Consider the following 12,334-nt stretch of genomic DNA (forward strand, 5'->3'; position numbering starts at 1 on the left):
TTAAATGTCAAGGTACACTAATGCACTATTGCAGGCAAGATCTGAGAGACAACATTAAGACAACTTAATGTACAGAGTGACATATCTTCAAAATCATCGTCATTTAGGCTGTGTTTGTTTGTTTAGATGATCTTCCCATCAAGGGAACTCGGCAAACTCCCACAAGGGATATAAACACCAAAGCTGGCAACAACCATTCTCTCTCATACAAACATTGGTTTAACGTCTATGATTATGAGTTGCACAAGATCAAGAAATTGTGGTTCAGTAACTAGACGACAATATTTATTCTAGTCAATGTGAAATCAGCGGGCAGCTGGGGGATTTGAACCCACAACCTTATGAATGCAAGTCCTGCAGTCACAAGTGTGTTTGACTCATCAAGTGTATTTAGCCCTCAAGTGTAAATGCCATTTTCTATTTCTTGCAGTTTTTGTCCATGTTGTACCTGCACTCCTAGAAGTTACCTCTCCATCTTCTTCTCTGTCTACCTCTTTTCCTTTTCCCTGTCCTTGGTTGCCAATCCATTATTCTTGTTGTCCATCTATTGTCATTTCTCGGGGCAGTCTGCTGAAGTGTCCAGTCCATCTCAATTTAGCTTGTTTTTTTGTCCTTATGATGTCTCTTACTCCAGTTTTCTTTCGTATTGTCAAATTATAAACCTCTAAATAAAGAACAGAGCTTTTCTTGATATCATTTCATTTTTCATATCATTTGATGTAGTGGGTTGTGGCACTGGGTCTGAGTAGGAGGATCAAGAATGCCTCCCCCTAACAACACCCTAGGCTTTTAAAGCTACTGCAACAACTTGACTAGTCTTGAAGTCAAGACGGTAATTGTTAAGCGCGGTGTAGCTACGGGGACGGTACACATATCCTCGATCTCAGTATGTGTGTGTGAGTTAGTCTGCCACAGGCTACCTACAACCGTTGCATGTGTATAATCGCACTGTGACTGTTGCATGAACTGCAGACAAATAGGCAGCGCCTAACGACTTTTGTCATCACGTCTACCACTTGACCATCGAAAAAACTCCATGCAACCATAGAGATGCTAGAAAAGTCATGTTGTGGGGTTGGTTATTTTGTTTTGCATTCACTTTGAAATTAAGAACGCACCCTGTTTGTTGAATTCTCTGAAAACAAACTTGATTGTTTTTTAAATGATGTTGACTCTTAAAGCCTATATCAGGAAAACAAGTCGGATTCAATCTCAATGCATTGGCCACGACCAAGAAAATTCCACAGATAATGACACTGTAGGCATTATGACAACAACCTTAAAAAATGTGTTTTCCTGATTTGCTATTCCGAGAATTTACATCAGGTTCGGGCTGATTCAAACCCCACTTCCATCTATTGAATTCATAGAATGTCAACACAATTCAAATCCATAATGCTTTCTCACTGCCTGGCGTGAAATTAACTTTTTTTTTGCTACATTCTTTTTAGTACAGCACCTTTCAAAAACCCTCCAAAACCCACCTCATGAGCAGGGTTTGTTTTCAACCTTGATTGAGCGCTCCACCAAAGTGGGTCAACTGAAATAGTGTAGTGTGAAAATGGGTGGTTGAAAAGAAGTGTGAAAAACCATAAAAAATTACAAGGGCTATACCCACATTCTGGAGATTTCTTTTTAGATTTTATTTGAGGGAGGGGGGAGGGGTTGTCAAGAGGGGCAAAAACATCATTTAGTTTATCAAACCATTCACCTGTGCATTTTTCCCCAGTTTCATTGGGGAGGGGAGGGGTTCTGAGGGTGGGGGGGGGGGGGACTTGCACAACCTGAGTTACAAGTAGAAGCTACAGGTTAGTTTAACTGCCTATAATTATCAACATTTTGGAGGAATTCCACAGACCAAAAGTACGCTATTGGTAATTACTCAAAATAATTATTAGCATAACAATTACTTGGTAACAAGCAATGGAGAGCTGTTGATAGTATAAACGCTGTGAAAAACTGCTCCCTCTGAAGTACAGTTTTTGAGAAAGAGGTAAGACACATTCTCACTCAAATATTTGAATCTGACAAAAGACTTTCTTATCTATGCATCTGCTGATAGCACACAAATTTGGGCCCAATTTCATAGAGCTGCTAAGCACGAACATTTGCTTAGCATGACATTTCTTCTTTAATAAAACAAGGATTACCAACCAAATTTCCATTTGTTGCATATTGATTGTTACTGGTATGCAGATATGATGTTTGCTTATCCTGAAAATCACGCGGAAATTTGGTTGGTAATCCTGTTTTTAGCAAGGCAAAAATGTAATGCTAAGCAGATTTTTGTGCTTAGCAGCTCTATGAAATTGGACCCTGTTGTTCTATGCATCTATAGGGCCTATGTTGGTATTTACCATCTTTTACAATGTTACAGAAGGTGTCCAGGGGTGGATTTCACAAAGAGTTAAGACTAGTCGTATCTTGACTTAGGACGAGTAACTCCTCTTCTTAAAGGAACACATTGCCTTGGATCGGTCGAGTTGGTCTTTGAAAAGCGTTTGTAACCGTTTTTTATAAAATGCATATGGGTAGAAAGATGTTGTAAAAGTAGAATACAATGATCCACACAAACATGCCTCGAAATTGCGTGGTTTTCCTTTCACCTCGTTGACTAACACGTCGGCCATTTATGGTGGTCAAAATTTTGACTCCCATAAATGGCCGACCGTGTTAGTTCGCACAGTAGAAGGAAAACCACGCAATTTCGAGGCAAACTTGTGTGGATCATTGTATTCTACTTTTAAAACATCTTTCCAACCATATGCATTATATACAAAATGGTTACAAACGCTTATGTTTTGACCAACTCGTCCGATCCAAGGCAACGTGTTCCTTAAACTTAGGACTATAAGCCGCACGTTTTGAATATCTCTTAGGAAAAGTCTCAAGTTAGGACTAGTCCTAAATCTTTGTGAAATGGACCCCAGTGCCTCTAAGTCCACTTCTTTAATCTCATATATGGTGTTCCAGTCCAGTGTCACATTGCAACATGAACCGCCATGGGTATAGAAGAAAGCATTCTAGCTACCACTCCCTCTCTTGACTCTGATGACCTGTTTTTTCAATTTCCCAATCCCGACCTCACAGACTAAGGAGTCTTATATATACCCATTTCCAGGGCAATATTTTGTGGACATCGACCCCCTTTTAGTATTCCAATACCATTGCTCATGATTCATGAGGTGTAGATAGTTTCTGGGGAAGCAAGAAATATGATCATGCCGGAAAAGGAATGGAAAGGCTCGGTAGAAAGTCAGTGGTTCATTTCCTTTAAAGGGAAAACATTATCAAGTTTCAAGGTTATTTTGATGTTATATTTTTCAGACTGGTTCTGGTGAAAACATTCATGGAATGAGAAATAATTGTTGGTTCTTTTATTCTGCATTTTCGCAAAGAGTGTACCTTTTGGTAATTGTCAAAGACCAGTCTTCTCACTTGGTGTATTCCCAACATAAAACATAAAATAACAAACCTGTGAAAATATGAGCTAAATTGGTCGTCGAAGTTGCGAAAAAAATTATGAGAAAAAAAAACACCCTTGTTGGATAAATTTGTGTGCTGTCAGATAGGAATAAAAGACTTCTGGCTATAAGTCTTTTATTATTTTAGTGAGAAATTACCTCTTTCTCAAAATCTATGCTACTTCCGGGGGGGGGGGGGGGGGCCTTTCTTACAATATGTTATACTATCAACAGCTCTCCAAATGCTCGAGGTCAAGTCAGTTTTTAAGTTAATATTTATTTTGAGTAACAACCAAATGTGTACCTTTCCTTTAACTGTTCTGTCATCTGTGTAAGGTACATCACAGTGTACAAAGCCCGTATAGCTGAATTTTTCTTTCCAACTTGCTTGGCAGGAAAACATTTTATGGCATTGTTTTCTTGAAGGATTATTTTCAATGTTTGTTTGTTTTATACAATCATAAAAATGTAAACACTGTGATCCTACACCAAGTAAAATTGCGGTGAAACTAAATCAGAAAAAAAAATCTGTTTATATGAGCTGTGGTGGGGGTCAGTGTTCTCTTTAGAAAATGTTGGGCACATTCAGTGCTGTTTCAGCTCAATTTTCACACTGCAGTAAATTCGTTTGTGAAGCAATTTGTGTTTATTACTTACAAGTACATTGATCTGACAATAAAAGCTAATGAAAAAAAAACAGTTGTTTATGATAGATCATCTGGAGGAAATATTAGCTGCTAATGATCAAAACTGTTTGATGCCGCTATTGACAAAGTTCAGCGACCTATACCTTGATATTTGTACGACACATTAGTTTGAGATAGTATGTTGGTTTACATCAACCCATAATACATAGTCCTATTATACCTCAATGTATATATGGAGGGTTTCTTTTCTATGAGTTTCGAGTTTCAAGTATTACAACTCAAAACTCAAAAACTCAACTTCGAAACTCCAAAAAAGTGACCTGAAAACTTGAAAGTCAAAAACTTCAACTCAAAACTAAAAAAATTCAACTCAAACCTCAAAACTTCAGCTCAAAACTCAAAAACTTTGACATGAAAGTAAACAAATTCAACTTGAACACTTCAACTAACAACTACAAAATGTTCACCTCGAAAACGTGAAACTTCAACTCCAAAGTTGACAACTTCATCTCCCAAACCAAAAATGTCAACTCGAAATTGAAAAAGTCAACTCAAAACCTTGAAAACTTCAATTCAACCCCCCCCCCCAACTCCAAACTTAACAGCTATATGATTATAGTCTCAATGTTACTGTTAATTACTATTAAGCAAACTAAACTATGACCTAACAAATCATCACTAATGGCAAGAGCACATCTTTATGAATCTTAATCGGGGCCAGGCCCATAAAATCTATTACAACGTAAGGTCCATGGTTAATCCACAAGGATCATCAGTCTGTTTTTTCCAACTCAGATTTGGTTTTAACAGCGAAGTATTTTATCAGGTTTTGATACGATCAACTGCGGTATTTATGGGTCAGTTATATGGCACCATATCACAATGTGGTTTTTAACTAAACATAAAATCCTGATCAGTTTATGATAAACTTCTGACCTTAATCTCCCGTAATGTTTACCATTAAAGCAATTTGGCAAAGTTAGTAAGCAGTGTAATTGGGTTGGAGGGACCGAACCACTGGATATTTTGACACTAATATTTACAGACTGTTTGTCTTTGTCAAGTGCTGTTTTTTCTTCTTGAGCTTCTTTTATTGAGAGTAAACTTTATCAAGTTAAGTGATCTGCAACAGCATAGACATAGGAATGGCTGTGTTTTTGAATAAATTGTAATTTTTGCTGTAATTTGGCTGTTTACCACGAGTTTAAAAGGCAATAAACCAAACCATTCTATTCTATTCTATATTCATAGGAAATTATTGCACCAGTAAAAAGAAAAATACAAACTTTGTAAAAAGGGTATTAGATTGGAAATCAATTGAGCAGATGGGTTCTTGAAGTGACCCGTCCAAAAACCAATGCTGTATGTACCAGGCCTGGATTTTCATCTTTGGGAGGGCAAGGCCATTTTCATTTTGCAAAGGCGTGTTAGGGAACCATTTGCCCCTGTTGATCCCACCGGGTTGTGAGGCGCTACGCTGCCCCTCTTGTACACCCACCCTCTTGACCATGCTCTCGACAAAATTAGCCGGCATCCAATTTGCCCTGGCTACAACCTTGCCAGTGAGAACCTGGTCTTTGACAAAACCATTTGTGTCCAGTCCCTTTAAACAAGAAAGGCTTATCAATCTATCATCAATCACGGTGACAAGACCTTAGAAGAAAAGGTCTGCCATGTCAAGATGTCATGGTGAATGCCTTTAGATTGCTTTAAATAATGATTGAAGACAAAATTCCAGGCCTTCAACAGGAGGTAACAACAGCTCCAAGTTGCCTCCATGCCCTTGGGCATTGAAAAATATTTCCAGTAGAAATTAAAGTTTCCTGCATAGAGGTGCCCTCAGTTAGCAGACCTTGCGCCTTTTGTAAAATAGCCAACAGGGCTGGTATTAGCCCAGATTTTTAACATAATGTTGTCATAAAAAAGTCATTCTTGAAGTACAGGTTAGTTAGCGATCACAATCAGTTTTAATAGTAAAAATGAAGTTACTTTCACACAATAAAAAATAAACTAACATAATTTAAGTTATTGTTCACATCTTAAAACCTTTTGAAAAATTACAAGCATACTTTAAATAAGTGGGTTCACAGTTTTTAATAGGCAAGGCCCACATGGCAAGTTGACAAGTGTTAACTATAGTTAGCAGGTTTTAGTTTTATTGGTGAGCCCTGAAAAAACCTGCCTTTACCCCCAAGACAACCATTTTGAGTGTTGCTCCTCTGGTCTAAACATAATTAAGTAGGGGGCTAATTTTTAATGTCTATGCATACTTTGTAGATCTTTCTAATTGTTGATAAACAAACCACCACAATGGTTGGCATGGACAGCCCAATGCTAGCAAAACATTCTAACCTGTTCCGTCACGTTGTAACCAAATTCTACTTTCTGCAAACTTTCAACTAGGAAATTATTGTTCCAGACAAATTCAACAATACTTCTGGAAAATTGTGTTACATTATTACCAACTGTGGCTATTGCATGCTAAAGTGCATGGTTTCCCAAAATTCTCCAACCTCAATATATTGCAAAAACTTGGGCTGTGATGTTGCCATAGAAAGGAGACTAGAGGTCCCATGTGGAGTTTGGTTTGCTGTAATCTGATTCTCAAACTCATTCCAACCCCCAACCCCTCATCCCAAAGCTTCAATCCAACATAAAAATGAATTGTAATAAGTGCTTTGTAAAATCTAGGTTTAAAGACTGGCAAAAAAACACCTAAATGTTGACAGAACATTATTCATGCACTATGTACGTCCTTTTTGACCTGCAGTACAATACAATGAGCAGTCGCGGAGGTGTGATTACCGACTACTGTGCAGACGACAAAAAAAAAGCGTTCAATGCATAAAGCCTGGAGCGCAGTTCTGGTAATGGAAATACCTCTTGTTTACAAATTGAAAAGACACAACAAAATACTTTTGAACAATAGTGTTTTGAATTTCAAGAACTTAAAATGCAGTGTTATTAAACACTGTTTTTCTTGAACCCTGTTTTTTCCATGTAAAAGCGAGGTAAAAACAATCATCAACAAATCTGACAGCTAGCAGCATTCATGAATGGACCAACAGAAATTTGAGTAACCTAGGAAAAAATGTTTCATGCATGGATTTTTTTCTCAGATTCAAATATTTTCTGGGTGGCGACTACTCGCAGCTTTTAGAAGGTAGGGTCAAAGATTGGAAAACACGCCAAACAAAAATTATCCACCATGCCTCAAAGGGATTCTCAAAATAGGTTATAAACAGCTGCAGTGCGCTTCTCCCCAAGCAATTTTTATACATAAAAATTTGCTTGGTGAGAAGACTTAAGAGCACTGCCGCTATTGATAAACTATTTTGAGAATCGCTTTCAAAGTATGGTGAATAATTTTTGTTTGGCGTATTTTCCTATCTTTTACCCTACCTTCTGAAAGCCATTGGACCCTTTCGGTACTGAAAAAAAAAAAAGTTCACAGATTTACAAATAATTTACAGGGTTTACGTGAAAGACTTCTCTTGCAATATTATTCCATGAAATGCTTTACTTTTTGAGAAAACAGTAAAACAATATAAATTCTCGTTAGCGAGAATTACGGATTTATTTTAAACACATGACATGACACAGCGAAACGCGCGGAAACAAGAGTGGGTTTTCCCATTATTTTCTCCTGACTCCGATGACCGATTGAGCCTAAATTTTCACAGGTTTGTTATTTTATATATAAGTTGTGATACACGAAGTGTGGGACTTGGACAATACTGTTTACCGAAAGTGTATAATGGCTTTAAAGCTGAGAAGTAGTACAATATAAAGAGATGAACAGCGCTACTTTTTTTTTACCAGGCATACAAAATAAAGTTTGAATTCAGGTATTAAGTTTAAAAATGCTCATCCCTGTTAGTAGCCTAACAAAGGAACGCACCCTACCAAAAACCAACCCTCTTTTAAATTCTACGTATTGCGTTTAGCACTAACAGCCACTTTCAGTTGAGCAGCAGACCATGCCATTGACATAGCACTGAATCAAAGAACACTGGCTCATACAATAGGGCAAAGTCCCTACTATGTTGTATGCTCTGAAAGTTTACAAAAATGTAGGTTTAAGGTCAGTACACAGTAGCTGTGGAATGGCATGCATCGTGAAGGTCAAAAACTATGAACCATGGTCTGGAATTGCAGACTTTGAATTTGACTTTACAATACACATTAATTTTTCTTTAGCTAGGCCTATATCATCAGTGTGTCATGGTGTTTGTTACAACATGCTTTTCATAATCAGGTTTTGATTTTTAAACATGCATTTTATAATGAGGCAAGCTGTGAACTTTTTACTGAATTCCGACAGTTAGACCTATTGGTTTTTAATGGGGGCCAGTTTGATGCAAAACTAAACTTTTTTTTAAGACAAAAGCTGTTATCCTATCTCTGTGATAACGTCTTTAACCGCTGATTCAACAATGACTAGAATGTCGTCTAGTTACTTCTATCACAATTTTCTTGATTGTGCAGTTCATATAATCATGATGTTAAGCCAATTTTAGTATGAGAGAGATTTGCTGTTGCCAGCTTGGTGTTTATATATTATCCCCCTGTGGGAATTTGCCGAGTTCCCTTGATTAGAAGATCATCTAAACATAGGCCTACTGTTGATAATACTTTTAAAAATAAAATACCCCCCCCCCCCACATACACAATATAACGTAAAAACCCAAGGTATCCCAGGTCAAAATTCAAGTTGAACCAAGTTAAACTGGGTTTAACTGGAACTAGTTGAAAACCAGTTGATAAACTAGTTACACAGTTAAAACCAGTTGGTTTAATATGGAAAATGGACAGAAACCAACTGGTTTATAATTTAAACCTAGTTGAACACAGTTAAACCTAGTCCAAACCAGTTGGTTAATATGGAAAATGGACGAGTTTGGTCGCTATCCAGTTAAACCAGTTGACCCCAGTCTGGGCTCAACTGGAATTTTGACCTGGGATATGTGTTTTGAATTAAACTGCCACAATGCCATACTTTTAAACTAACATAATTCCAAGTTACTGGGACCCCTCCAAAGTATTAAATAAGTCTGTTGAGTCTCTACAGTTCAGAAACCTTCCTGACTGAATAATGAACCGGGGCCACACAAAACAATGTAAAATACGTGTATATCACAAAAAAGATGGTTAAAGCCAATTGATACAAACACGTGTGCATGAGTTACCACTCTCTACCAAAAACTTGCGTGCTACACAAGAAACTTCACTAGCAAGTTAGACATGGAACTCGAGGTAGAAATGGACAGAGAGTTGAAGAAAGAAACAAACCAGGTTGACAATTACAGAGCTCTTTAGATTAGAAATCATATCGGTTATCAGTTGACTAATAACCAAAACGTTTCAAATAATATTAAACAGTATTATATTGTCAGATTGTCTTCCTCCACGATGGATTTTGCGAAGGACGACCGTTTGTTTACAACTTCTGACTTGTCTCCCTAGGCTCAAGTTAGAAACTTAGATCTAAGATTGCATCAACAACATTAGTCATGAAAATGTTCACAAAGGCGCTGCATGGGTTTTTGCAAATTCCTGTACAAGATTGAAATGAAAGGCAATTGGATGTAAAAAGGAAAAGAAAGACACTATACCTTGAAGCTTTACCACCCATCGTCGCAACGCGTCGTTCCGTCCGTCGTCGTCGTCTGCTCGCCGTGTGGCGGTACTGCAGAAAGTTTTCTTATAAAGCATTCGTCGAATGAGGGCGCCCGTCTGTATTGAGTTTGCGGGTCTGGTGGCAAATAGAGGGGGCTATAACAAAACTTATGTTAGTTATTTTTTTCGGCAAAGACAATAATTATTGAAAAACCCAAACAAAACTTCAGTCAATATTTCACTTTCATGCATTCTTAAAGTTGAACCGTGCCACCAAGGTTTTGTATACACAAACTCTCCAACCATAAGCATAGAAACACTGATATTGACAATATTATTACTTGCAACTAAAAAAAAAAAAAAAACCAAAATAATATATAACGCAAATTAATGGCTCAGACAAGTAAATGATCATATTATGACATTTACATAAAAACTGCCCAGTCGGGATAAATTGTTGGTCGTCTAGGCTAGGCCTAGGCCCCCACTGAAAAAGCACACAATTTGCGTGACAAGTCCTGGTGTTTTCTTCCATTATTCTCTCGCAACTTCGACGACTGGTTTGTTTACAAATGCCTTTAATTCGAAACCTCAGCTGGGAGGTATCGAATTCAATTCAAATGTTTTAGTGAGAAATAACTTTCTTTCTTATGTTTTCAGAGGGAGCCGTTTCTCGCAATGTTTTATAAAATTGTCAACAGCTCTCGTTTTCTCTTTACCAAGTAGTGCTAACAATTATTTTGAGTAATTACCCATAGTGGCCAGTTCCTTTAAGGCAAACCAGAGGAATGACCAAACAGCTTGAATATTAATTGCCCACTTACCAAGTTGTCATTGTTTTCCGTCATGAATTCCCAGGGTTCACTGAATTCTTCACAAAAAAAAACACCTGTTGTCGAAATCCCGCGCTATAGGTGACCAGATGGCGCGAAAACTGACTAAGGCTCGTTAATGATGGGGCGACAATCGCCAAACGGGAATCAATTTCGTAGTAATTTAATAATCCCTCTCTCTCGATAATTATTACCATCGTCTGTGAAGGGCGGCATTGATGGATGATGTATGTAATAGGCATTATACGCTATGGTAATAAAGATGTACCGTCAAAAAAATATTGCTTTTCATTTTTGTCTACGACTGTTTTATTAGAACAAAATTAAAAGCCTATAATAATATAGGGAGTAGAAACAAAACATGGAACAGTCTTCGACTATAATTGTCACGCTTCAGTAAAGCTGTTCCTAAGAACGCGTTAATTTAATACAATAGTTATTATGCAATAATAAAATATTCTCGTATTGCTGACCGACTGACCGATGTAAATGAACAGTTGGCTTTGGTCATAATCGCAGACTCAAAATATCACCAGCGACTATAGAACGCCATGTTGATAAACATAATGCTAATAATAAGTTGTATTACATATTAAAGGCAGTGGACAGTATTGGTAATTACTCAAAATAATTATTAGCATAAAACCTTACTCGACACCATTAATAATGAATGAAGAAAACATTTAAAGATAAGTAAACCCTTCAGAAAAAAAGAATAAAACAGATTCGTCAGCCCTTTATAATAATGTTTTTGAAACTAGAGGAATGGAGAGTAAAATTTACCTCAGACATTTACCTCAGAGATTTATAATTTACCTCAGACATACCTCAGACAGTTTCGCTATTCCTATAGGTGGAGAGCGCAGCACGGAGGTGTTTAAACGTTTAATAATGACCAGCTGGACTCTGTTTATAACCGGGTTGTCTTAGTGCAAGACGTTACTTGTTACGGGCGATGCGGGCGCTGTCGGTAAGTTGGTCGCGCTGTGTGTGACGGGAAAACGAGAACGTCTTGCACCAAGACGTAACAGTGTCACACATTCGTAAGAGTGCAACACACGGACGTACAGAGCTCAAGTACGTCGGAAACGGAGTTTTAAACAGTTTCTTATTTATCACGCCTTTTAACCAAAAAGGATTTTTTTTTTGTGAATGGGAATAAAAGAGTATAGTGACTCGTTCTTAAACTGCCATTATAAATCTTGCAGGGTCGTTGCTGTGCGATAAAGGCACTCGCCTTCGGCTCGGGCCTTTATCACACGGCAACGACCCTGCCTCTTTTTAAACGGCCGTTAAAGAATTCAACGACACCCTTTTATTCCCTTATTTAAACTTATTTAAACATAACATAGCGATCCATGTTGCATTACTTGTGCAACTTAACATAATCCATGCACACACAACATCAAATTAATAACGTTTCAATTGTTTTCCTTTTTTTATTTATTTTTTTATTAATTAATAACATTTCGTAAAAATGTTGATCAATATCAGAACACCCACTCAGACAGACAGTGTCCCGGAATTTTTACGATATTAATTTGTTTTCTTCTCACACACACGCACAAAACTGTTTACACCAAAATGCTCCACGCATACTTAAACGGTAACCTAGTGAGGCAGAATTGTACAGTGCCACGAACAATGCTCCCATATTAAACGTGGTTCCATCCAGACTTTGAGCCAAACATGCACACTACATACGCAGTGCCTGCTTTTTATAAAACACCTGTAGGTTTTAGTGTGCTAGCCATTCAGCATGTCTGGGCAC

At 37.6% G+C, this 12,334-nt stretch overlaps 1 protein-coding gene across 2 annotated transcripts in view; it reads right to left on the bottom strand.

Annotated features, from left to right (window-relative positions):
- The window catches only part of LOC139950666 (uncharacterized), a 49,667-nt gene extending 39,869 nt beyond the window's left edge, over positions 1-9,798 (bottom strand). For both annotated transcript variants that reach the window (XM_071949452.1, XM_071949453.1), the window contains exon 1: positions 9,727-9,798. The gene's annotated coding sequence lies outside the window, so the exon portion shown is untranslated. The remainder of the gene's footprint in view (positions 1-9,726) is intronic.
- Between the last annotated feature and the right edge of the window lie 2,536 nt (positions 9,799-12,334).

This window comes from Asterias amurensis, chromosome 18 (genome assembly GCF_032118995.1).
Source record: "Asterias amurensis chromosome 18, ASM3211899v1".
NCBI classification, from domain to species: Eukaryota; Metazoa; Echinodermata; class Asteroidea; order Forcipulatida; family Asteriidae; genus Asterias; species Asterias amurensis.